The sequence below is a fragment of the Heterocephalus glaber genome, unplaced genomic scaffold (assembly GCF_053883595.1).
Source record: "Heterocephalus glaber isolate CG9 unplaced genomic scaffold, H.glaber_assembly_v1.0 deba00001779, whole genome shotgun sequence".
Lineage (NCBI taxonomy): Eukaryota > Metazoa > Chordata > Mammalia > Rodentia > Bathyergidae > Heterocephalus > Heterocephalus glaber.
This window is the reverse complement of record NW_028258466.1, coordinates 161957-189925: the sequence shown is the minus strand read 5'-3', so window position 1 is coordinate 189925 and position 27969 is coordinate 161957. Positions and strand designations below refer to the sequence as shown.

At 42.7% G+C, this 27969-nt stretch overlaps 1 protein-coding gene and 1 pseudogene across 18 annotated transcripts in view; one reads left to right on the top strand and one right to left on the bottom strand.

Moving 5' to 3' along the window:
* The window catches only part of Hecw2 (HECT, C2 and WW domain containing E3 ubiquitin protein ligase 2), a 356226-nt gene that overhangs the window by 190266 nt on the left and 137991 nt on the right, over positions 1–27969 (top strand). For 2 of the 17 annotated variants that reach the window (XM_021247759.2, XM_021247758.2), the window contains exon 1: positions 15039–15771. The exons of the other annotated variants lie outside the window; for them this stretch is intronic. The gene's annotated coding sequence lies outside the window, so the exon portion shown is untranslated. Of the gene's footprint in view, positions 1–15038; positions 15772–27969 lie in introns of those variants that run through there. 17 annotated transcript variants of the gene reach the window in all.
* Positions 1930–12119, bottom strand: LOC147820984 (E3 ubiquitin-protein ligase RNF146 pseudogene; annotated as a pseudogene). Its single transcript, XR_015447866.1, has one exon. The product of XR_015447866.1 is annotated as an E3 ubiquitin-protein ligase RNF146 pseudogene (transcript).

The following is a 27969-nucleotide window of genomic DNA, read 5'->3' as shown; positions in this document are numbered from 1 at the left end:
TTGCTTTGCTACCTTCTGCCTGCCATGAACTGTTTCTCCTCTGCCATGCCTGTCTGCTCCACCAACCTGCCTTGGAGCCAGCCAGTTATACACTGAAACCTCTACAAAATGTGAGCTAAATAAACCTTTCCCCCTTTAAATTTGGACATCAGGTATTTTATCTCAGCAATAAGAAAAGTAACTAAGACAGCAGGGTTGATGCTGTTCTCACTTTTTCCTTCATGTGAAGGTATTTTCTTTAGGTCTGCATGAGATTATTCTTAGTTGTCTGGCTGCATTTTTTTCTTTTTTCCTTTTTTTTTGGTACTGGGGATCGAACTCAGGTCCTTGTGCTTTTGAGGCAGATGGCAGAACCACTGAGCTAAATCCCCAGCCTGGCCTGCATTTATTTCTACTGTGTCCTTTACTGTCTCTTCTTCTAGTTTAACTGTTGGTTCCGGGATTTTCTCCTGGGACATTTTCTTCTAATTTTGCCCTTGGTATTCTAAGCAATCTCATTTCCTTCAGCAAACACCCATAATCTTCATGTCTCCTGAGTGCCTGGATTGTATTTCCAGCTGTTGACTCGACATCTTTGCCTGAATGGCCCTCAGACTCCTCCAACTCCCTGCAAATGAATGTGACCATGTCCTCCATCCTGGAACCAGGCTACCTCCTCTTTTCTCTAATGTTGCCATAATAGTTGCCCAAATCAGAAATTTAAGTCTTACTCTGGAATTTTTTAAATTACTTCCATCTGGTTGGTCAGCTTACCTCCTCAGCTTTTCTATTTCTCGCCCACTGCTTCTGCTTTTACTTAGACCCTTGTCATCTTTTCTCTAACTTTGGACAACTTTTCTGGTAGATGTTCCAGCTGCCAGCTTCTTCTTGCTGCAGGTCATCTTCTGTACAGCCACGAGAATCATCTGTCGGGTAAAAACATAGTTTTATTCCTGATCGTGAAAGTTAAGCTCAGTGGAAAATGCAGAAAATAAAAAGAATAAAATAAAAATTGCTTATAGTTCTGCTACCCTCTGTGATATAATTCTTACTAGTGTTGTGACCAGTTATATTCTTGTGTACAGTGTGCTCACTTCAAGGACTCAGTTTGGGGTGCTCACTGAGAAGGAAGGCAGCAGGGCAGCCCCATCAAAGTCTCTACTGATCTTTTAAAGCCAGGTCACCGCACATCAGGACTCCAAAGTAGACCTCGTGTTCTCCAGAGAGGAGTACGAGCCTCACTCAACCTGTATGGACTCTCAGTCTATCCTTTTTCACTTTCTATACTTCACAAATTTTTTCCAGTGTTTTATTTAGGGACTCATCGACTTTCTCTTGACAGTGATGATTTGTAAAATTTGGAAATATCTATAGTTTCTAATTTCACTTTAAGGTCATCAGAACATCATTTTATTATAGAGTCTTTTGTATATTTGAATAACGAAAGGCCTTTTTGGATTAAGTGGTATAGTCAGATGGCTCTAAAATATTTTTTAATATAGAAAGGTAGATCAGTAATATTTACCTTCAGCCTCTCATGCGTTTCCAAAGTTGCCCCTTGCCCTCAAGGGTAACAGTGCTCATTAGTTTCAGCTTTATTCTTTCATAGGTTCCAGATAGACAGATGATAGATATCCCACCTGTGTGTAAGTGGAGGTATGTGAGGTGTGGTAAAAAATACAGTGAATGTTTACATTTTAAAAATTTATTGTAGGAAAAGACACATTACCATGAGTCCCCTTCACAATCCTCCTCTGGCTTCAGATACACTGATCCCATGGTTCTTACCACCTTCTGAACCAGTTCTGGAGTCTTCTTTTGTGAGTGTCTTCAAAATGTTTCCCTTTCGTGGTCATTTCAACTTTGGGAAAGAGCCAGGAGTCTCATGGTACCAGGTCCAGTAAATAAGAAGGATGAGGACACAGCATAATGTTTTATTTTACAGAAATTCCTATAAACATTTAATCGAGAAGTGATAAAAATATGATTAGTATTTAAAATTTTCTTATTTGATAAATATCATTTATTAAATTGTAAATTTTTTTAATCAAAAAGAAAAATGCAGATAAGAGAAACCTCAGACTTCAAGAGCTAGATGGCAAAGCTTATGGGAAAGAACCCCATGAAGTGTGTTACAAAGATTCTGAATCAAAAGTTATTAGCTGTTTCTTTACATTTCCATTTCAATAACTTTACTATAAAATTGGTGTTACTCATCTATTTTTAAACCAAATTCACATCTATCTCCACATTATGTTAAAAGCTTCTTGCTCATAATGATACCACCATCTCACAGGTACCCAATTTTAGTAATACTTTTATGCCAACCCATGCAGAAAAATAACAGTGCCAGTCGGGTGAGGACCATTAATGCACAGGTAATATACATACACTGGCCAAAAGAACTAAAGAAATTAAAAAAAAAACTATAAAGCAAGCAGATGTCAAGAAAACTGGAGTATTACTAAACAGGTCTCAACTATTAACACCCAAGTTCCTTACATTAAATAATTATTTCTCAACAGAGACATGTTAGACATTTAGTTTTTCAGCTTTATCCTTCCCAGACCCATTCCCACCCATCTCCCAAAATGCACTAATAGGCATGAGTATAATGTTATATGGGCAGAAATTTACAGATAACCATCCAACCTTGGGCACTGAGCTGAAGAATCTATTTAAACTTCTGTTACTGTGCACTGTCCATCAGGTCTTCTGGATCTGACGCTCACTGTTCCACCCCTTGCTACTGACCAGTCAGTTCCTGATCGATCAACTACTGTCTGGTTTGCATTGGGCACCAGCAGTCTCTGTTGGGTCAAGGAATGCTGTCCAATAACTGCAGATACATCCTCACTATCACTACTGGCATCTGACTTGGTTTCTTCGATGGAGGTGTCTGGCACCCTGCCCAAAGACGGGGATTCATGGTCTTCTTCTCCTTCTCCCCTATGACTCCTTTCATATATGCTGGCTCCACTCAGTTGCAAATGAGTGAAAGAGACTTCCAGAGAAGTGCCTGCATCAGGGGATGGTGTAGCAGGGCTGGTCAGCTGCCCATCCACTGATGTCAGGGGCCTCACAGCACATGACACTGGAGGCTGGACAGATGCTCCGCTCTGTTCTGACATGCTGTCTGCACTGTCAGCAGAGCTCTCTCTTGCTAGGTTTACAGAATTTGCTTCACAATCCAGCCTAAGTCCAGCTACTCCCTTCTTTGGTATATCTATTATATCTCGCTTAATCTTCCTGTGACATCCATGTTCATTTCTCCTATATTGAACCATATTCTCAAGATCAGCACAACATACAGAAACCCGGCAATTGACATTTCAGTGTTCTTTTTACCTTTGGAAAAAGCATCTTCCAGCTCTCTACTAGTGTGCTTATCATACTGCCCCACCCATTTCTTCCATCATAATACCATGCGTATTTGCCATTCCCTCTGCTTGCGGCCTTGAGTTCTTCTGGTGATGACAAGGTTGGCTTGTCAAGGAAATCCTCAGGAATTTCTTATCGACAAAGGGCACATGAAGCTCCCTTTACACACAGATAGCAGAAAACATGCTTACAGGGCAGACTGACTGGGTGAACACGTTTGCAGACAAATGGCCATTCAGGACCCGTCAGAGAAGGGGGGCATTAGAACAGGACTCATTTGCTTTCCTGTTCATAGGAAGCATGTTTATTGAGTGATCGATTTCTCCACAGCCAGCCATCATTTCTCTTTGCTTCAGACAAACCTCTCCAATTTTTCTTAGAAATGTGTCTTGTACTATAATAATTTTAAAAAATTAAATATTTACTGTATATTCTCTCATCCCATGTATATGTACACATATACACATGCATATTTGTAAGGAAATACAAATATATTTACATTCCTCTTTTAATGTAAAAAGTAGCAAAATATACATACTACTCCATACTTAACTGTTACTGTTAATATATTTTTCAGATTTTTCCATGTTATTACATGGAAAGTTTCCCATTCTTACATATTTGCTCACTATTTCATATTTTGAGATGTAACATAACTTATTACCTAGTACATCTAATGGATTAAGTGATGGAGATTTAAGCTAATTGTCACCAACCTATAATAAATAATCATACATATATGTGTATGTAGTTAAACTACATCAATGGGATTATGAAATTATGAATGGGATTATGAAATGGGATTAGGTGAAATTCACATAGTATCACAATCATTTGAAAGTGTACAATTCAGTGACACTTAGTATATTTACATTATTGTGCAGCCACCACTTACATTAAGCTTCAAAACATTTTCATCACCTTAAAAGAAAACTCCATATCCATGAAACATCATTTACTAATCCCTCTTACTCCAAATTCCAGGCAGCCACCTGCCTCTGTGGGTTTGCTGTTCTGGATGGTTCGTACTTCTTTCACTAGCGTGTTTTTCTGGATCAAGTAAAATGATCATGTGAGTTTTTCCTCCTTCATCCTTTTAATGTGTTGCATTTTCATTGATTGATGTTTTTATGTCATGCCACCTCACCATCTCTTGAGTCTTTATACACTTTTTAAGATGCCATGAAGGCAGATTGTGGTATATTCTTATGAACATAAAACTAATTTGTTGAAAATGTGATGAATGGTATGGGCCTTCTCAAAAAAATAATTATAATATATATTTGCCTACCATTTTAAAGAATTTGGGGTCTTCAAGAAGATTTAAGAAACTAAGGTATAAAAGGTTTACTTAAGATTTTAAAGAAAAGTTGCTCCTAGCATTTCAGGGAAATATATGATTATTCCATTTTAGTTCTGTCTTATTTTAACCTATAAGGTACTTGTGTCTTATTTAATGTTGTTATAATTAATTTATTTCTGTGTAAACTAAAGCGCCACTGTCAGCCATATCCTGCATTACATGGGACACTCCTGGCGGTTTCAAAAAGCTCAGGTCTTTAGAGCAGACAAAGCTTCTGAGTGACAGTCCTTAGAACCTTCCATGGAGATACTGCTTTTCCGATTGACCCTTCTAACCTCAGCTCCCCTGCTTTCTGGGAAGCTCTTGCTCTCCTAGTAGGAGGTAAGTGTCTGCTTCCCGGCTTCCCAGAACTTTCCTCTGCTTTTATTTATTATGATATTCGGAACATTTTCTGGCTATTAATAGAGCAGAACTTGCGCCTTCATTGTCCCCAGTCCTGTGACAAACCAGTGACAAGCTTGAATATCTCATGGTTGAATCATGTTTCCTGAGAATTTTATATGGACTTTGACTTGACTTTATTTCGCTGTACTGATTTACGACTTATCAGCATGAAAGCACCAAAGCATTGTGAATGGAGATGAAACCTTAACAGGAGTTGCTGTCATTGGCCACACATGGTCAGCACGGCATGTTGCATTTAATTGTTCTTTCAGTAAGAGGGTGACTTCGTGCCGAGATGAGCCTTAGTGTCAATCATGTGTAACCACGTGAGTCCCCCATGGAGTTTTTGGTCCCCCATGGAGTTTATGGTCACACAAGTTTGACTTTCTAAGTAATGTTATTTTGAACAATTGTTCTTACAGTAAATGGCAGTTCATGAGGCTGAGAAGCCCAATAGAAAAAACCCCTGATTTAATCATTAAGGGCCAACTTTGAGGAGACACATACTGTCTATGGAATGATACAGTAAGGAGTTCCAGAAATCTCCTAAAACAGCTGGAATACTGGAGAAAATTGTCAAAATTGCCTTCTTCAGAAGTCTGGAAATCAGCAGAGGGCTTTCAGGTGTTTTAGGAGCGCTTATCCCAGGAACAGATTGACTCTTGCTCAGCGCAGCAGGCTTTGCTTCGGGCTGCTTTTTCTTGCCTTATTTTACCTCTCTCCTCAGCTGCACAGCAGTTTGGAAAAGTGGACCCTTTGAAGCTATGATAGCCAGGAAGACCAACACCTTAGCAGCTGCTAAAGGGGACAGAGTAGCTCGTTCTTAGGAACTATCAGAGTCTGACACATCTGGCCGAACTCTGGAACAGCCCCATTCATAGCATAGCTCTGTGTTAGTCAGCCTGGCTCAGAGGTTACCTAAAGCGAACAGCCTCATCCCCAGAACGTTTGTTGAAAACAATCAATAGCAGTCACTCAACATTGTAGCTGCCTGGGGTGGCTGTATCACCTAGGGCAGGCAAGGAGCTAACTAAAAAACATGAAAGGACAACATGGAGAAAGTGATAGCTGTTGGAAAAGCTCAGGTACACTCCTGGGAATCAGGAAAGCCAGGCATGCCTGTAGGGCTCTGTGCGTGCTTAGGAAAGGCCTGAGTTTCTTTTCTGGGCCTGAGCTAGAGGCTGTGTGCAGCCAGGAAGTAAGGCTAAAGCAGAACTGTAGAATATTAGAGAGCTGGCATGGCGATCCCCTGTCCACACAGAGCCCACCTGCAAAGGCTGGGCCTTAGGGGTTCAGTGCAGATAAGGAAATCTCCATGCAGTTGTTATCTGACCACAAAAGGAACCAGGAAGAGAGCTCAGTGGCCCTCTATGACAACTGTTTTACAATGCCTTTGTTGTACTTAATACAATACACAGGAATTATCCAATATTAAAATTTTGCTTTCTCAAAAATCAGTTGATTTTCTTAAAACAGAATCCAGTAAACGATTTGTTATATCACCTTCAATATAAAGCATTACCTCCTTCTCACACCCTTTTTATTGGGGAGTAGTATAACCACATACACAAAAAAGTGTAGTAATCATAAATTTATGGCTTTAGTGACCACATTTGTGATAACAGCGTCTCCTGTCTCTCAGTTATTCTTCCAGAAGGCAGTGTTCGTCATGACTTTTAACACTGTAGGTCAGTGTTGCCTCTTTTATTGTTTTTATTTAGAATAGCACATGCGAAGGAATGTTCTTAAAGTGCCTTAATCCTAAGTATACCATGGTATGAATTTTAGATGCACACTCATGTAACGACCACTCAGATCAAGGTCGGAACGCTGTTGGCACCCAAGTCCTCCTGAGCTCCATCCCTTTCCATCCTAAGTGCTGACTTCTGAAGCCATAGATTAGTTCTGCCTGTTTTTGAACTGAAAGAACAGGAAAAGAATTATGGGGAGTGCATTTTTTAAAAATCTGGCTTCTTTTACTATGTTCTTTCCCTTTTATTTTTCTTGGTGACATTGACGTCCCTTGTCAGTTGTCCTACAGAATGCCCCACATACTGGATTTGTGTGGGTATCTTCTAACCTGTTCCACTCTCCTTCATATTTCTGGTAAGCTAGAGGTTAGAATGAAGTTCTTGCCTAGGATGGGTTCATTCCCCTCCTTCCCAAGGATGCTTTCTGGGTTGTGCTGTGTACATTACATTTGTATTCCATTGAAAAACACAAGAGATAACAGGACACCTGGCTGCCATGTTCTTTGTGATGCAGAAATTGAACAGTGGGTTTAGCCTAATGTTCTCATTATAAAGTTTCTCATTGATTTTTCATGTAACATTTTCAAATATGTTTTTGCTTAGGTGCTGGAATTTGTGACATTTCTGATTCTTTTATCCTTTCTACATTTATTTCTTGGAATTCTTGTATAAAAACACTTTTCATCTATGGTTCCTTAGAAATACAATTCATGCTGGAATGGCAGGGCAGGTACTTAATTCTTTAATTTTCCTTAACAATGTTGAGAGCACACAGGCTTGGTGCCCTAGTTATTGCCAACTATGACTAATAAAGTTTGCTGTTTTTTGGTTAATGGCTGTGTATATTTTAGTATTGTTGTGAACTTACTTGTTTAAAAACATTTTGTATGTTTTAGTGAGCTGAAGGGTTTTTTGAGGGGGTTAAAAGGAAAAGCTATAGAAGAATGTTTGAAGTATAGTTCTCTATTTTATTCTGATAGCTCCATTCTGAACCCCCATACTGTAGTTTACCATTTATGGTGGCTTCTTTGCCCTTTCCTTGTTCTTTTCATAAATAACAGCACATAGTGTGAATGTGTATGCATGTGTGTGTGAATGTGTGTGTGAGGTAAGGTAGCCCAGGAGCTCTGCTGTTTTGTCCCTAAGCAATGGGATTAATGGGACTTGGCCAAGATAGCAGGAAGGTGGCATGGTGGGGCCAGATTTAACCCAGCAGCCTGCCTTTTGAGCTTGGGTTCTCCGCAGTGTAAGGAAGAATTTCAAATGTCAAAAGAGTGAATGAGTAAAGATAGATTTTCAGGGGAAATAAAAGACAACAGAGAGATACCAACTCTCCTTTTTTTTTTTTTTTCTGTACTGCTGTTCTGAATTTCACTGTGCCACCAAACTGTATTGAATAAATAATACAAGTTCAATGTAGGTCACTTGGCAAATATGGAAGAATACTTAAAATTTCCACCAATCAGTAATTACTATCGGGCTGGGAATTTAGCTTAGTGGTTCCAGCACCTGCCTTGAAAGCACAAAGTCTTGAGTTTGATCCCCAGTACCAAAAAAACAAAACAAAACAAATTATTACTACGAACATTTTGGCATATCCATTTTACAATTTTATCTTTATATATTATTTTAAAAACCAACTTGAGTTCATGTTGTGCATATAGCTCCTCTGTGGTATGATTTTCCACTAGTATATCTTAAACATTTTCCATGATATTAAAAATTATTTTAGAGAGCCATGTGATGGCTATGTAATACTTTGTAATGTAGCTGTTTCATAACTACACTATCTTTGATTTTTGGCCACTTACTATTTTCTAATTATTATAAATCTTGATACAGTCACTGCTGACTGTGTAACATTTGGTGCCACATGTTTCTGGAGGATGTATCTTATTTTGCTTGTTAAGTCTTGGTGAATAATATTTTTCCGTGTGGTGTTTGGGTGTTCCTAGTCTCCCCCACCCCCATATTTTTATCTTTTACTGAAGGAAGTTTGTAAATTTAAAAACAATAGCTTTTATGGAGAAGTTTGATTGAGAAGTTTATATATGAACTCTGAAACAGGTTAAAAGGTAAAAATTACAAACCCTGATGATAGCGGTTTGCAGTGGAAATGCTTACACTCTTAAATATAGCTCAGCAGGGAAGGGCGGAGGGAGTCAGCTTATCACACTTTGTTCCCGGAAAGGCATTTTGGATGAAAGCCATCTTTTACAAAGGTGTCCCCTGATTTTAGTTTTATCTACTCCACTTAACCTTTCCCTCAGCGGTTGCTGAAACAAATGTATGTAAAATGCTTCAAGAAATTAGCATTAATTCCTTTAGTTAACTGAAGACAGGCAATTCCTTTTCTCTAAAGATGGGACTGGAATTTTAATAAAACTGGGGACCTGAGCACAGTTACCCATGCCAGATCATTAGCGTACTTGTCCCAGTAAGAAAATCCTAACACATCTCTGGGTTTTATTTGAATGACTTAGAGTCTGTCCTACTGAGAATATCACCAACATCAGTCTTTGGGAGCGCCTCATAGTGCATCTGCTCTCTGTACCCACCCCGTGCTGCTTACCCATGGGGCTGAAGGCTCCTTACGTGGCCAGGGTCACCTGTAAGTGTCCATCGTGACAGCAGATCCAGTGCCATCCCAACAAGCTATGACAGGCTTGGGCATGTGGTGACTTGATGGCAGGATTGATGTCTTAAGTTGCAAATTATCAAATGTGAAGAAAATATAACAAACACATGGAGTGTGACTTAAATTGTAAGCATCACAGAACAAATTAGAATACTTAAAGACTGACTTTATTCTTTTTAAAACAGGAGGCACAGTTATGCAGGGGGAAATCCCCATTTCTCATTCTTCCTGCTTGGAGGGCTGTGGCTGCTATTATTATGACTTTGCCCATTCTAGGTATACATCCACTCTCCCAGGTTCCCCTTCCTACCACTTTTATAAACACCATGTTTCACTTGGAAGGGGACAGCGTTGTTCTTGGCAATACGCAGCAAAAACAGAAACTGCAGGGAACCTCTAAGGGCTACACTGACCGGAAGCAGGAACTGTAATGAATAGGCCTGGCATTTAGCTGTCATACTGTTCAGAATGCAGACCTGTAGGTTATGAGAGCATGGTTATTCAAAGACTCCAAGGTGAGATCTGTGTCCTGTGTATTTTTTACTGGAATAATTTGTTGATATTTTGTGCTTCTTGTGGGTGTTGTCATTCCATGTGTCAAAATCATTAGAGCCGGGATTTAGCTCAGTGGCACTGCACCTGCCTCGAAAGCGCAAGGTCCTGAGTTCAATCCCCGGTACCAAAAAACAAACAAACAAACAAAAAACAAAGAAAATCATTAGATAGCTAACAGCTAAGTTGACCAAAGCATTTAAAAGGTCTGCTAGAACAGTGTTGTGTCAGCAAGGACGCAGGTAGGGTAGAGACGTGATAAAATTCATCACTGGGTGCTCAGGTAGAAAACTCAAGAGTCCTTTGAGAGTTGACAGAAACACATTTATGAGTGAAAAGGTACTGCTTTGCATTGTTGAAAGTAAGTTTTTAGGAAGTGTTACTAAGACATTATTCTTAACGGTGGTGTAAGTTTAAACAAATTGGTAGATTCATAAAAACGCCGAGCAGTCAGTCATTGCTGACAGATTCAGAGTAAATTATCATGAGAAGAATGTTCATTTAGATGTTTGTCCAACCGGTCCCTGCCGGTCCCCTGACCTTTTGAGATGATACCACACAAAGTCATTTTAGCATCCGAGTCCTGGGCCAGGAGAGTCACTGGGCTGACCCTGGGTGTCTGTGTTCTCTCTCCTAGAGCCCAGCAGTGCTTCTCTGATTGTCTATGGTCATTTACGTCCATCATGGATGCTGAATGTTTATAAAATAGGATATATCTACTTAACATAAACCCCAAATTTTGTTATTAGATGGAAGAGACATAAAATTACTCTGATAAATTTCTGTAAATATTTATAAAGACTCACACTCAATTTCATATTTACATCTTATTAGCTGCTAGTTCATTGTTAAGCCCGTATCTTAAGGAGCACTGGTCTAGACTTAGAGACTAGAACTTTTTTCTCATCTATCAGTGACCCTTCATGTCTTAATTTTTCCTGTATTGCTTGTCTTCCTACCATGATTTTCTCTTCTTTCAAGGTGACTTAAACATTAGCATTGCAGGAATCGTTAGGGTAGGAGACATGTGTCTCTTTTTGAATTTTCCAATAAAAAGAATATGGAGAATCGAATGTGGTATTCACACACTTGTGTACACAAGTGAATGGTCTATTAGACTTTGAGACTCTGGATTAGAGCCTTTTAACATGTGGCTCAAGAATCATGTGTACCAGAATTTGCTAGGGTAATTGTTTAAAAATGCAGACTCTTAAACATGTGCCGTGTACCTACTAAATCAGAATTTCTGTAGTTTGCTGTACAGAATCTGAATGTTAAGCATGAATTCCAGGTGCTTCTTGTACACAGTGAAGTTAGAGAAACAACTCTTTTAAAGATTTGAGAATCTGAGTGATAAGTTTGAATCATACACTGTAGTGGTAAATTTTAAATGCCAATTTTGAAAATGTTCTTTCATGCAGATATACTGGAGTCTCTCGTGCTTTCAGCAAGCAGCACATTTCTAGCATATATTATTGGCTCAGTGCTATCTCAGCCATATTTCCAAATTATTATTGGAAAAAGCTAATGTTCTCATTTTTCTGAGACAAAGAACACACATATACAAGTAAAATACTGTTACATCCTTTGCTACTTGTTTCATTTTAATTGCAGAGCTTTTACATGGCAGAAACTATTCTGAAATCTTCCCTGATTTACCATAATATGATTTTATTTGGAATTAAAGAAATAGCCTAGCTGTGGAACCCATGCAGTTACATAGTTGTTAGAAATTGAATGGCTTAAGAACACTGTTGCTGTAGCTTGGAGCTTGGTCTCCGTGTGGGCAATGTGAGAGGTGTTGGAACTTTGAAGACATGCAACCTATCCTCACGGGACTCGAGTGATTCTATTGAAAGGGCCGATACAAAAGAGCAAGAGCGACCCTTCCTAGCTCTGGGTTCCTGTCTCATTGTGTGGCCTGTTTCTCATGTGCTTCCCTGTCCCGTGCATCTGTCAGGACGTGACACAGCCAGGGAGGCCCTCGTCAGAGCTTGTATAGTATGCTGGAGCCTCCAAGCCTGCGAGCTAAGGAACCTCTTTTTTCTTTATTAATATCTACCTGCATTACATTAAAATAAAAATTTTAAAAAAGAATGGATAGCAATAAAAAAGAACCTCTTTAAAAAAACCTGGAATCAGTTATATTGTTACATCAACAGGAAACAGCCTAATACTTGTCTGTATTTTAAATAATACAAAGTTCATCATTGTGGAAACATGTAACACTCATAGATGTTAATATGGAATCCATCCTTAAGAAAAAATATTACATCCTACGAACCTCAAGGTATATGCCAGACTAGCAAAGCAGGTATCACTATGGCCAGGTCTTTCATTTTGTAGTAGAAATAGCTGAGGGGAAGAACCACGTTTATTCCTATTTGTGTACAGGTTTTGGGTTTCTCGTATGTTACATCTGTTCATCTCAAGCTGTTAGACATAGAAGAGAGAGGCTCATTTGGATCATCATGCTGACATTCAGCTTGAATGGACATGTATAGAGAGATTTTCCTTCTCCACCTGATACGAGGAAATCAATCCTTTTGGGACTTTCCTCTCTCCCAAAGCACATTGGTAATTTCTCAGAGAAATGGCGAAGTCCTCCCAGCGTGAGCGGAGCACAGCGGCTTTCACAGGGTGGAGCCCTCCAGCGAGAGCTGAAGCAGAGGCGGCCACATGCGGGAGGCTTCAGTGCTGTCGGGCTTGCGGGGGGCTGCACAAGGAGAGAGTGGCCATGGCCTTTCCTGAAGCTCTCACCTTGCTTCTGGCTTGTGTTACTGGGTGGAGGAAACACGGCTGACTCCTTCCATTGTCCACTTGAAATCTAAGGATTGTGTCTTTGCTCTTCCCTGCTTCACTCTAATAAACATTCTGTGAGGCCCGGGGATTTAGCTCAGTGGTTCCGCCACCTGCTTCGCAAGCACAAGGTCCCGAGTTCGATCCCCGGTACCAAAAAAAAAAAATTCTGTGAGCTTTGGGAAATACATTGCTTGCAGGATGTCTTTAATTGCATTTGGTCCATCAGCCAGTACCAGTCACAGTCCCCTGTTCTCCCATCCCTGCTAGATCAGTAGTTGCTCAGAACTTTGAGGATCACTTGAGTTTCAGAGGTCATCTGAGGGGAATGGGGAAGACAGCAGTTTCCACTCCATCTCTCTGAAGCAGCTCCGACGCCCTCCCTCCATACTGGTGCTTGAAATTCTAGAGTCCCTTCTCCCTCGGCGGCCTGTCTCCCGCTGTCTGTGCTCTGGTCTCATGGGTCTTCTCTGGCCTGGGAAGCACCGTGCCCTTCCCACCACTGGGCTTGCTCGAAAGCCTGCTGCCGGCAGCCATCTGCATCTCCCTTCTGCACCCAACGCCTCGCCACCCTTCAGAGCTCTGTTCACATGTGGATTCCCCGAGAGACTGTTCCCTTCCTCCCTGGGTGGGGCCGTTCTGGCAGCAGCTCATCTCTTCCCAAGGACCTTCCTTTTTCCTTTGAAGTAAGTCTCATAATTGTAATTAAATGTGTCATCCCTCAGAGGGGCTGTGTTTGTTTAGTTTACAGCTCTCTCCCCGTGCTTTGCACCATCTGATATACTAGGCAAAAACACAAAGGTGTTGTATGGATGCAAAGTCATTAGGAATGTGCTTCCCCATTCGATCATTGTCACAGATATTGCCACCTTTTTCTGCACAAGGAGTGTGGCTGGAGACAAAACGGCATAGTGAACTCTGAGGTCTGACATGGGGGTCCCCTGGCTGTGCCTTCACTCTGCTGTGAGCTGTGGCTGGAGAGCTGCTGGCCAAACCACCCGTGTTTCATGTCTGTCCCCATGAGCAAGTACGTGCGTGTGATGTCTTTAAATCCAAGTCCAGCACTTGTCTGACCTCCCCACTCCACACTTTCAATTTCTTCCCAGTCACCTGAGAACCCTAGTTTCACTCTCACAGTGCTGTGCTGGGAGGAAGGAGATTTCCTCTAGGCAGGAAAGTGACCTGCATGTGGGTCACATGCAGATGTTGGTAAACGGGGGAACCAGGACCTAGGGTACAGCTACAGTGCACAGCGGGCAGATGCTACTGCAGGGGGAAGGCAAAGGCTCGGGGCTTGGAGGAGCAGAGCAAGACCTGGGGGTGATGCCGTGCTGTGAGCAGAGAGAGGCACTGCACAACTCGAGGACAGCAGCTGGCTGTGCCTGGAAAGGAGTTGGGAGATTCAAGATTAAGCGCTGTTTTTGATAAGGGACGAAAACAGATGCTCACTGCTAAGCCTGTTTACTGTTCACGGGCTGCGGCCACCTTTGGATCTAAGAAGAAGAAACAAAAACAGCCTCTTTGGATTTATTTTTCTGATCTCCTAACAGTGACTGAGGCCACCATGGGCCCACTGCCCATTGCAAATTAGCTGCTTTTTCAAGAAAGTCACTAGAGGGAGGTAGAGTCATGTAGCAGCTCAGTTTAGGTGTCATCCAGATCTGACTTCCGATACCAGCTGTGGTCACCGGGTCTCCATGAGCCTCAGTGTCCTCCTCTGTACCGGGGCCTGAAAGTACCACTGGCCTCACCCTGACAGCCCTCAGGACTGTTTTCCAGGCTCCCCGTTTCCCTCCCAGAGTAACCCTCCTGCAAGTAGTTGCAGCCATTGTGTTCGCTGAGACTCCCTGGGAGCCACAGGGTTGTCCTGGGTGTGGGCTGGGCTCTGAGCACAGAGGTCTGGCAGGGTGGTGATCCTGGGTGCCCTCTGCCCCTGGAGCTTCAAGGCCACGTGTCTGGGCTAGGGGAACTGCGCCCACCTCCTGTGTACCGTGGTGCTTCCCCCCGTCTGCCTGGTTGTCCCAAGACTCTGCTTGGGTCCGGCCCACACTTAATGATCACAGGGCTGGCACCGGTGGCTCCTTTCTCCCTGGAAAACCCCTGGGTTCCCTCCCTTCAGCTCTTTCCTGCAGAGACCTGGGCATGGCCAGACTGCTACTCGCATCCGTTTCTGCGTGGAGATAACTTCTGGGTGGATAACGTCACTTGGGGATTTTCATGAACACTGTTAGAAGGGTCCGTCCTTCCTTAGTGCTCGCGGGTGCAAGTGCACAGACGTGTGCTGGCCTGGTTAGGGTTCTCCTGCTCCCAGAGCCTGAAGGGAAGCTGGAGCTGAGAGCTTGGGCCCCTGCCGCTGCACTCTGAGCAACCTTAACAGCAAGCTCCCTCGGTGAGGGCAGTCAGCTCGTGTGACATCGGCCTGCTGTGTGTGTGTGCGCGCGCGCACGCACACTCATGCACATAACTCATTCCTTGGAATTCTCCCATGGAAAAGCAAAGGAAGGAAGTCAGGGGAGGATGGGGCAATGGCATCCTGTACCCTTGGGGGTGTGGCCATGATGCTGAGGCCGGAGGGACGCTGTCCGGGTGTTTCTTCACTAGGGATGCCTGAGCGGAGATGAGCCCTGGGGAGGGGCAGGGGGCCTGCAGGGTCGTTCTTACTGGGACATGAGCCTCCAGGGAGCTGTCTGCTCGCACCCATCTGGAATTTATTTCTAGAAGGTTTGGGGAAGAGGAGGCCTCCAAGCTGCCTTAGGACGCCGGGAGCCCCAGGACTTCAGTGCTGGCCGCGGCTGTGAATGAAACTGCCGGGCACTGCAGATGAGGAGAACGTGACAGGGCCCTGCACTGCTTCCCGAGCCTGAGCGGAGATGAGGGCGTCCACCCTGGCCCGGGCAGACGGGGGCTCGGAGCAGCTGGAGGAGGTAAGGTGCAGGAACATTGCTCCAGGGGACCTGCACCCTTACCCAGCTCCCTCACCCTTTTCACTGTCCGTCTGGGACTGGATCCGACTGGATGTACAGTCCTTTCTGCCTCTCTGTCCCCTGCTGAAATGTGGTCCTCTCCCAGCTTGGTCAGGGACAGAGACTAACAAACTTGGCAGTGTCGCTTGACAGCCGACACAGGAGAGTGGAGCTGGGTGGCAGCACATGGAACGCTTACAGTAGCCATGCATGCCCTGGCTGTCAGTGTCTAGGGCCCCTGGCTTAAATGCAGGTCTGCACTGTGATGTTAAGTCGGGTTTTGCCCGAAAGGATGCTTTTGAAAATGGCATTACATTGAGGCTAAACAGTTTACACGACGGGATATCTGCCCCCTGGAAAACTCAGGTTTTTTGGATAAAATTTAGAGCTCTTCTTTCAGAGAAGATGTTAAAACATTTATTTTTAAAGTGTCTATGGGAAAGTACTCACAGTCACATTCTAGAGACTTTTGGTGTACTGTCTTGCAGCAAAACTTTGGGAATAAAACTGTGGTTTTTAGATATATCCTTGTGGGAACAGCAGCAATCTGAACATGTTTCCTGTAGACCTTCTAAAGTTGACAAACATAGCATCTGCTCTAATTAATTGTTTGAAACCTGGAAAGAATCCTGGGGAGATCTTCACTTATATCCCAATCTCTTACAATTTAGTTTTGTCCAATGGGAACTTTTATTTTGGCTCTAAAGTGCCAGTCAGAGGTTCTCACAGGAGCAGGGGTGTTACTTTTATTGCCATTTGGGAGGCAGGTGACATTTGGTGCCCTGGATGGAGGATGCTGAGCCTCCCACTGTCCTGGTGTGCCCTGGAAACACCCGCCCACGGAACTGCGCTAGATTGCTGAGGCGTCCTCCCTGAGCTCAGTTTACTGAGTAGTAAAAGCTGATGCTTTAGCAAAGGTTCAGGAGAGCAGTCTAATTTCTGGAAAGGTCGTTCCTCTTGGGGAGTGACCTGCAGGAAGTAGCCACACCTCTGCAAAATTACTCTTTAGGATCAGTGAGCAGTGAAAGTCGTGGAGGATTGCTCCCACCTGCTTCTCACATTTCTCAGGCAGAATTTCAATTCGCTCCAACAGATGTTTGATTCAGTTCAATAACAGTAACCTCCTTCTTTAAATAAAGTTCACAGTTGCAGTTCCTGACGACATGAGCTACCTAAGGTCAAAGGAATTATTTACTCCTGAACGATGGATGTTTTTGTGCTGAATGTTGTACTTTGTAATGAGTTGTCCAGTTTTCAGAGGCTTCAGCTTTAGAAAGTGCCAGGTGAAAGTAACAGCCTGAGGGACGGTTTGCCTTCCAACCTCACTGAGCATGAAGAGGGATTATCTCCAAGTGACAGTTCAGTGTATACATGGTATTTTTTAAAGGATTAGAGGAAAGAAAGGAGGATATATACCAAACCCGAGTTAGCATTCCTGGTGACTTTTGCACACAGTGTGCCGAGACAGAGCCTTACGGTGAACACTGTAGTCAAAACCTTGATTAGTTCGTGTCGAGAGGAGAGTGCCTCCACCTGATTCTCTCTCAAGCCCGACTTGAAGCTCCCTGGCAGAAGTTGAGCTTTTGGTGACCTCGCCGGAGACCTGTGTGGTGTGCAGACCCATTATAGCACTGAGCTACTATGTGGCCAGCTTCCTGCCCTGCTTTACAGTCGCTGTGCGGCAGTGACTTCCCCTTGGCTGCCTGGGCTTTTGGCAGCTGTTAATTAGGAAGGCAGAATTTTAAAAAATGTAAATAATCACACTTCTGTTTTAACTTGGGCATATTTATGAGAAATTAGAATACAATAAATTTTTAAACTAAGAGAATGAGGTTGAAGAATTGTGCTTTTAAGTATTAGGGTTAAAACAGAGCTTCCTCTGAAAGAAGGAAGACAAATGAAAATTATAAAAACTCACCCTTAACTCTGTGCACGCCAGGCTCAGGGGCTCCTCCTCACCTTCCAAGGCAGGCTCTGCTGTGACCATTTTCTAGATCAAGGATATGGAATCTACGCATTTTAAGCTCGGCCCCAGGTTATGAATCCCACAAACCCAGCAAACTGGAGAAATGGAGTTTCCAATCAGCTGTCACCTCACAGCACCGCCTGGGAGTGTCAGAACCAAGTAGCGTGTGGTTGTCCCGAGAAACACAAAGTACACTTCTCTTGGCAAATAGAAAGTCCACGTGGACGCAGTGCGGTGATGCGGGAAGTACTAGTGTTAGGGTTTTACTGAGTTACTGATGGTGGAGAATTGCAGCTTTGTATTTTGACTGATTGAGGCCACTGAATGAAGCCCGGATTGCTCCGCCTCTGCATGGAGGGCGGGTGTTTACGTCCACAGCTCCGCCTTCACAGGCAGCATGGCGCCGGGAGGCCGCGCTGCCCCGTGGTTGCAGTGCTTGGTGTTCCTGGGCACTAGCCGGGAGCACCCTCCTGCCTTCCTGCAGCCCCTCTGCACACAGCAGGCAGGAGGGCTTGTGTTTGTTCAGGGCAGGGTGCATCACTTCCCTGTTTTAAGTGCTCCAGCGCCTGAAGTCCTCAGAGTGCAACCCGGCTCCTCTCTGTGGTCACTGAGGGGTGCACTCTCCGGAGCAAGACCCTGGTTCACTGGCACAGACTCCCCCCGAGACTGCTCTGCCTTAGCTTCCTCATTATTAGACACCGGATATCAGTTCCTACCTCCAGAAGTGTTGGTTTAAATCCCTGACTCTAAGGTGTTCCATTAAGCACTCTCGTCAAGGGAGGAAACTGCAGAAAGAACAGAGAGAAGAAACACTGAGACCTACTGTAGCAAACGCCACCCAAGAGTTTTGGTTGAATAGAGATGATAAAAGACAGTCCAGAGATGGCTTATAAAAGAATCCATTGCAAACACAAGTCCTGTGGCAACACATCTCCGCTCTGTTAGTGGCTCCTGTGTCATTCACAGAGAAAGGCCAAGTCTTTATTTAATGAGGGCTCACAGTGCCCTTCAGGGCAGGACGCCCACCCTACCCCGTCATACCCCCCCCCCCCATCCCAGCCTCTCTGGCGCCTTGATACCCACAAAGATGTGGTCGCTATTCTGCCTCTGGGCTTTAGCTCTGGCTCTGCTATTTGTCTAGAAATGTCCCCAGATATGATTTGGCTCAGTCCCTCCCTCCAGTTGCTGTGCTTCTTTAGGACTTTCTCAATGAGACCACCTCCCACTACCTCAGTTAAAACTACAACCCTCCCTTCAGCATTGCTGGGCTGTCTTACTCTGCTCAACTTCTTTCCATAACTCTGTTGCCTTCTAATGTGCTATCTTATCTACTTGTATGTCTGGTACACTCTCTGTCTTCTCTATCGAATGTAAACTCCAAGAGGCTTAGGATTTTAATAGATCCCATTCACTGATGTGTCTCAAATACCTGGTATTGTATCTGGCATGTACTTCTCAAATTTGGTTGAATGAACAGTATCCTAATATATTCTCTTGACTCTATGATGTTGATTTACATTAGCATTATATTGTTAAAATATATAAAAGAAACAACATTCTCACCAAGGAATGCTCACAGGCTTTTTAAAAGAGATCTCTATTTTGTTCAGAGTAGAGAAAAACAAGGGCACTATTACAAATTCCATGGTAAGCCTCATTAAATGATTCAACAAGATCAGTTTTAACTTTAAAATTTTTCAGCAAGAATTTCCAGTTAAAACTCACTCTTAATTCAGGCACACTTCTGGGCTGACAGTTGGCTTTGTTCATCACTTACTACTGGCCACATGGATACACAAAAAGATGTAATGGCTTACCTAGGATTATGTGACCTAGTCAAGTCAAGGCCTTCAAAACATCTTGAACAAGTCCCTTCTTGACAAAGGCTTTCAGATCATTTCTAACTGAAGGTTTCTTTTTTCCTTCTTTTTTTTTTTTCAACTGAATACTTTTTTGTATAGGATTTATGAGAACTCAAATTCTTTGTTTTTTTTTTGAGAACACAAATTCTTTGATAATACTTTGAACTGAAAAATGAATAATGTCTTATTTACATCAATCAGGAAACTTCTTTTATTTAGCTATTGTAAAAATTTATAATAAATTTCATTGTGAAAATTGAGTAAGTCATTTGCAATAGGCTGTATCCAATTTCATGACAAAAAATATCAGAAGGAGCTAAGTGTTCTTTGTAAAATTTGAGGCTTAAATTTTCCAGTTGCTCTCAGACACACATTGCTGTTGGTACATTGTTTTCCCCACTGCACTGTTCATGGTGATTTCCCTCCAGCAATCAAAAAGTCAAACTCATCTGAAAGGAATGTGGATGGCTGGTTTTTAGTGATTTGGTACAAAACTACAGTGCAAGATCCAGTTTCAGGCCCTTGCAGAATATTCTATGACACTAACAATAAGGTACCTCAGTCCTAGTCTGTGTATAGAGGCTGATAGGACAAACAAGACTTCCTGCTGCTAAAGATTTTCCTGGATGAAGAGTGGAGTAGATGATCCTTTTTTTAACTTGGAGCAAAGTGATAATAGGCTAAAGTGAGAAAGAATAGTTTAAGTCCCAAAGACAGAAGAAAATAGCAATTATAGAATAAAGAAAATTACATGTATTAAAATTATTCAACAAGTATTTATTGACCATCATCAATCTGCCAGGCAATATTTTGAATAACACAGATCCGAGCAAAGTCACAGGCACTGTCTTTGTGGAGGTTTTGTTCCAGTGGGGAAAATGGCTCATAGCAGACCCTCGAACATCTCATGCAAGGCATGGGTTCATGCAGGAGGGCCAGGAAATGGGCGAGGAGGTTGATAGGAGCATGCCATATCACACAGCTTGGTCAGGGAAACATCCAAACATTTCCTAATAAAGTGAGGGAGTAATCATAGGGAAATTTGGGGGAAACACAAAAAAGCAAAATGTTTTAGTCAGCTTTCCTACTGCTGGGACAAAACACCTGTCACCTGCAGCTTAGAGGATGTGGAGTTTGTTGGGCTCATGGTTTCCTGTGGGTTCAGTCCAAAGTTAGCCGGCTCCAAGGCAGAGACAGCCTGGCAGAAGGGTCTGGGGGAGGACAGCTGCTCACCCCACAGTGGCCAGGAAGCAGAGAGAGCAGGGAGGAGCGGGGGATAGGAACACACCCCTCCAGGTCACACCCCAGTGACCCACTCCACTCAGGCCCACCTCCCACCAGCATCTTCAGCCCCTCAGCTATTCAGTGGATGAATCCACTGATGAGTATGGCGAATACATGAGCTCTTGGGGGGCACCTTAAAGGTAAACTATAACAAATGCAAAGACCTTGGAACAAGCCTGTCGTGTGGAGGAACATCAGAGTGAGGCAAGTAGACAGCCTACAGGACGCAAAGGGTGGGAGAAGAGACCAGCAAGAGAAGAAACCAGCTGGTAGAAGGTAGTAATCCTATTGCTACTAATAATAGCAGTAAATAATAACCCATTGTCAAGGGATAGTTATTTTCAATTTTTATTCAAAAGCTAACTGAAAATCACCTTAGATTCGTATCTCTTCTTTTTTTTTTTTGAGAAAATGCACAGAGGAGATGAAATTATTTTAAAGCAAAAGAATATTTGTAAGAAATTGCTTTTCAGGGGCTGGAGATTTAGCTCAGTGGTTCCACCAGTTGCCTTGGAAGCACAAGTTCCCAAGTTTGATCCCCAGTACCAAAAAAAGAAAAAAAAAATTGCTTTTCACCTCTTTGGCAAGTCTGTCACATGACATCTTTCTCACAAAATTTCTCATCTATTTTCAGTTCCCCTGGTTGACTGGTAGGAGGGAGAGGGCTCTAAGAGTTTTCCATTTGTTTGTTTCTATTTTATCTCTTAAGCTGTGTGGAGATTTTAGGAGATACCACAAAGGCATGGAAATATTAGATGACAATTCTAATAGTAACAGTACAGTAAATAACAATTCTAAACGCTCTTTAGAGAGTCCTATGTGCCAGGCAGTAGTCTAGCATTTTATTTCTACTAAGCCATTTAATGTAGGGAGTTTAGAATCAAGCATTCTATACCAGAAATTGCTGCTTCTGCCCGGCACATCTGGAGGGTGTGTGAGGGCCTGGCTGTAAGTCACCAGTGTGATCTGGTGAAAGATGTCCTTTTCCCCAGGAGCTGGCCTCTTGTAGAGGAAATAGCAATAAAGCATCTCTTCCAACTTGCACATGCATTGTTATCTCACGGGATCTTTACCCTTGGAGCTCATTAAGTTCAATATGATCAAGCATATTTTAGAATAAGAAAGTGAGACCTGGTTCTATAGACTGAACTGTGTCTTCCTAGAACTCTTATATTGAAGCCCTCACCCCCATTGTGGCTATATTTGGAAATAGGACTTTTAGGAGCTAATAAAGGTTAAATGAAGCAGTCAAAGTGGAGAGTTTAATCCTCTAGGAGAGGTGGAGGTAGGTAGATAGATAGAAAGATGATAGATAGATTGATCATAGGGAGAGGGGAGCTGTCTACTTGAAGTCAAAAGACAGCTGTCCCCAAAAGCCCATCTTGCTGGTACCCTGACCTCCAACTTCCACCCTCTGGACATATAAGAAAACAATAAACCTCTCCCAAAGTCAGTGGAGCAGGTGGGTTCTGCTGCTCCCTACCCTCTGAGTTCTCCCTTCCAGGGCAGGGGCGACGCAGCCCCTCAGGGAGCGTTCCACAGTCCTTTCAGTGTCCCGTGTCCCCATGGCCAGAGTTTGAAGATGTGTCATCTGCTGTTCCTAGCTGCTGCTGCTTTTGCTGCTGTGTCGTGTGCTGGTGTCTTTCTCTCCCATCTCTGGGACCTTTTTCTCAGCAAACCATTCTGGTTTGTATGAGAAAATAGTCGTGCCACACTCGCAGTGGGTGCCCCCTTGGTGGGCAGCCTGGCACCATGGTAAGCTCTGAGCGTGCTGTCGTGCTTGCTCTTCCTTCCATCGAGAAGGGCTTCAAAATAAGGAGCTAGGCATCCAGGAGGCTGGTGCAGTGGGATGCCAAGTCTGCACACCCACAAGTTCTTAGAGTGGTTGATAAACCTGGCTAGTGCAAGGCCCCTCCCAGTGCAGGGTCCTCCGGACTTGAGTCCCTGTCCCTGGTTCTCTCTGTCCTGTGCTGGCGTTCCTGTGGTCGGCCCCCGCATGCTGGTGAGGTTCACTGTTACCCACTTGTGCGAGGGTATGTTTTTTGTCCAGGTCTAAAGTCGTCCTTTTGATTGAAATCGCAGCTCAGTGTCACTCTGCACATCTCACATCCTGGATGGGGTGCCCGACCCCCCAGTGTGGCCCCAGTCAAGTCAGGCACTTTTATGATCCAGTACCAAGGGAGAGTTATTTTCAGTTTGTATTCAAAAGGCAATGGAAAATCACTTTCTGTGTTTATGCCTTTTTTGGGGAAAATGTACAGAGGAGACAAAATTATTTTGAAATGAAAGAAAATTTGTTAGAATTGTTTTTTATCTCTCTGGCACAATCATCCACATGATGTCTTTCTCACAAAATTCTCATCTGTTTTTTGTTCCCTTGGGTTGACTGGTACGAGAGTGGGGGCTTCAAAGAATTTTCTGTGCATTTGTTTGTTTCACTTTCATCTCTAGTGTTGTGTAGAGGGTTTAGGAGAAATCCGCATAGGCACAGAAGTGTTTCCAAACCCAAAAAATGTTTTGAACATCTGTTCGTGTTTCCTATTATCCTCTTATCACCATAAAAGCTGACTCAAAGATATTTTCTGGAAATAAAAATTTACGTACAAGCAATAATCTTTTAAAAATCATTTTTGTGCTCCTCTCCATGTTTGAAATATTTTGGGGAAGGAAGATTTTTAGAAGTTAAATTCTTTGAGTTTACATTATTTCAGCTATTTGTGGCATTTAAAAAATTTGTTTAAAAAAATCAGTCTTAGGGGCTGGGGATTTAGCTCAGTGGTTCTGCTATCTGCCTCGCAAGTGGAAGGACCTGAGTTCGATCCCCGAGACCAAAAAAATAAAAAATAAAAAAAATTTAAAAATCACTCTTTGCAGTCATGCTGCAGGTTAATATAATGAATCCAACTTTTCCACAGAAGAAAGGTTAATATGCCGAGGTCCAGGCCACAGGAGTAACTTCTGTCACTGAATTTAGCTTTAAATGTGGCTACTTCTTTGCTGCTCTGATCCCACTCATGGAACCAAGAATATGAATCCTTGTTAGGATACTGATACCCGTGACAGATGAATGGGAGGACTCAGGGATGGCTCAGACTTGTGGATTTCCTGGCGTCTGTCGCCACGGGCGGCTCTCACAGACACTGCCATCTCAGCGCATCCAGAGCCCGTCACTCAGGTGCGGTCACAGGGAGCAGTGGTCACACCTCCTCAGTCCCTGTCACACACCATTTCCCTCGGGTAGGACCCTGTGTCTGTCCTGGTCAGGACATGGGGGTCCCCATAGGTAGTCAGTAAAGGCCTAGTGAATGAATCTGTCAACAGCCAACAATGAGCGTGGTTCACAGCATTGCTGTGATGGCTCACTTTCCCTGATAGTAACCACAGAACAGAATTTTCAAAGTGTAGCCCTTGTAGTTCCTGGGTGAGAATCACCTGGTTGGAGTTCTTGGTGAAATTCAGATTCCTGGGCCTGGACTCAAACTTACTGAATCAAAACCTCTAGAAGAGCAGCACAGGAGTTGGCGTGTTAAAGAAGCCTCTGGCATTAGCTGAAAGGGAAGCCAGTGAACATGCAGAAGTTAGTTTAAAAACACCCAGACTCCTGGGTGTTCCTCCTAAAATCATGTGCTATAATTGAGGAGAAGGAGCCTGTTTTTCGTCTAATTAACATGTTTTGAGAAGTTTCGTCAACCTCTAAATAGTTAATAGAAGAGAATTGCATAGAGCAATCATGTCAGGCAGCTTTGTGTGATGTAATTGAAAAGGAGCAAGGTTATTTTGCTCACAGTTCAGAGGATTCACGTCATGGTGCCTGCCTGGCTGCTTTTGGGCCTGTGATGTGGGGTTGGTTGTGGTGGAAGAATGTGGTGGAGAAGGCTGCTCACCTGTGCCAGCCAAACAGGAGAAACTGAGGCATGGGCAGGTGACAAGGATGCTTTTCAAGGTGAACCCTCTGTGACGGCGCCTCCCCACAAGGCCTCTCCTGTCAGCCCATTCAGCTTCGGACTCATCTGTACACCAACCCTCTGATGGGCTGAGCTCCCTCGGGATCCGGTCACCTCTCTGGCCGCACCTCTGAACACCGCAGCACGGAGGTCCAGCCCTCCACACTCCAGTCTTTGGGCGACGCTTCATTTTTAAACCTTAGCTCATCTTGTGTTTTACTCCTTCATGTCCTGGGCTCAAATACTGTGTTCCTTTCTTGGAGAAGTAGACCTAACAGAAGTAATTACAGCTTCTGTAACAGAATTAATTGGAGTAGCCCTACAGAATAATTTTTTAAAAATTAATTTTATTGGTACACTTTAGGTATACAATTTGTTTACATTTATCATTTGGTGCTCGTACCTGTACATGATGGATCTTGGTTCTTATTTTTTTCCCCGTTACCTGTGCGCCCTTCACCCCCTCCATCCTTCTCTATTTACATAGATTTCATTTCCATTTTTTTTTCTTTTCTCAAAGTTTTTCCTTTCCCTCTTTTCCTTTCCCCTTCCCCTCCCTTCACTCCTTCATCTTTGGACCTTTTTTCCTTTTTTCAAATTATCAATTATTCATTTTAATCATTTTAACTCTTGTTTACACTATCAGTTTCTCACACTAATGAAGCTAGTCGGTATTTACACATTTGTGTCCTATTTATTTCACTTAAGAGTATGGCCTCGATATGCATCCATTTAACTATAAATGACTCTAGTTTTTCATTCTTTATGGCTGAGTAGTACTCCATTTTATAAAAAAACCCACATTTTCTTTATCCAATTTCCAGTTGATGGGCACTTGGGCTGCTTCCAAGCTTTAGCTATTACAAACTGTGCCGCTATGAACATGGGTGCACATATATCACTGTGGTATGATTCTTTTAATTCTTTGGGGAAGATACCCAGCAGGGGAATAGCTGGGTCAAATGAGACCTCTAGACCTAGTTCTTTGAGGTATCTCCACACTGACTTCCACAGTGGTTGCACCAGTCTGCACTCCCACCAGCAATGGAGAAGGGTTCCTTTCTCCCACAACCCCGCCAGCATTTGTTATTTGTTGATTTCTTGATAGCAGCCATTCTTTTGGGGTGAGGTGGAATCTCATTGTTGTTTTCATCTGCATCTCTTGAATGACGAGTGATGTTGCACATTTTTCCATATATTTGTTTGCTGCTTTGACTTCCTTGTCTGAGAAATGTCTGTTCATTTCAGATGCCCATATTTGAATTGGGTCTTTGAATTTGGGGGGTATGATTTTTTTTCAATTCTTTATATATTCTAGATAGTAGTCCTTTGTCTGAGGTACAACTGCTAAAATTTTTTTCCCATATTGTAGGTTGTCTGTTAGCTCTGTTGGTGGTTTCTCTTGCAGTGCAGAAGCTTTTTAATAAGATGAGATCCCAGTTGTTGATTCTTTCTGCTAGTTCCCGTGCTGAGGTTTTTGTTCATGAAGTCTTTTCCTATGCCAGTGTCTTCAAGAGTTCTACCTATCTTCCAACAAGTTTAGTGTTTCTGTCTTAATATTTAGATCTTTAATCCGCTTTGGTCTTAGTTTAGTGCACGGTGATAGGTATGGGTCTAGTTTCAATCTTTGGCAGGTTGAAATCCAGTTTTTGCAACACCATTTATTAAATAGGCTATGTTTCCTCCAATGAGGGTGGTTGGCTCCTTTGTCAAAGATGAGGTGGCCGAGCACGTCTGGAGTTCTTTCTGCATCTTCTAATCTATTCCACTGATCCTCAGGTCTGTTCCTTTGCCAGTACCATGCTGATTTTATCACAGTAGCTTTGTAGTATAGTTTCAAGTTGGGGATTGTGATACCCCCAGCCATGTCTCTGTTGCTTCAAATTGCTTTAGCTATTCTGGGTCTCTTCTGGTTCCAAATGAATTTTTGGATTGTTTTCTCTAGTTCTGTGAAGTATATTGTTGGAATTTCAATTAGCATTGCATTGAATCTATATAGTAGTTTTGGAAGTATGGCCATTTTCACTATATTGGTTCTTCATACCCAGGAGCAAGGGATCTCTTTCCATTTTCTTATATCCTCCTCAATCTCCTTTTTCAGAGTGCTGTAGTTTTCAGTGTAGAGGTCTTTTGCTTCCTTTGTTAGATTGATTCCTAGATATTTCATTTTTTGGGATGTTATTGTAAAAGGAATTGTTTCCCTAATTTCTCTCTCAGTGAGTCTGTTATTTGTGTACAAGAAGGCTATTGTTTTTTGAGTGTTGACCTTATATCCAGCTACTCTACTGAATCTGTCAATTAAGTCTAGAAGTCTTCTGGTGGAGTTTTTTGGGCCTTCTATGTAAAGTATCATATCATCAGCAAATAATGACAGTTTAACTTCTTCATTTCCTATCATTATTCCTTTTATTTCTTTCTCTTTTCTAATTGCTGTGGCTAATGTTTCCAGAACTATATTGAACAGGAGTGGTGATAGTGGGCATCCTTGTCTTGTTCCTGATCTTAGCATGAAAATTTTCAGTTTTTGACCATTTAGTATGATGTTGGCTGTTGGTTTTTCATAGATAGCCTTAATCAGGTTAAGATAAAGACCTTCTATTCCAATTTTCTGTAGGGTTTTTATCATGAATCGGTGCTAGATTTTGTCAAATGCCTTTTCTGCATCAATTGAGATGATCATATATGGTTTTTGTCCTTGACTCTGTTAATATGGTGTATTACATTTATTGATTTACGAATTTTGAACCATCCTTGCATCCCTGGGATAAATCCGACTTGGTCAGGGTGTATGATCTTCTTGATGACCCTCTGTATTCTGTTTGCCAGTATCTTGTTGAGGGTTTTTGCATCTATGTTCATTAGGAAGATTGGCCTGTAGTTCTCTTTTTGGGTTGTGTCTTTCCCTGGTTTTGGAATCAAAGTAACACTTGCTTCCAGGAATGAATTTGGAAGTATTGCTTCCCTTTCAATTTCCTTGATGAGTTGAAAGAATAATGGCATTAGTTCTTCTTTAAATGTCTTGTAAAATTCAGCAGTGAAGCCATCTGGACCTGGGCTTTTCTTTGTTGGTAAATATTTTATTACATTTTCAATTTCACTCATT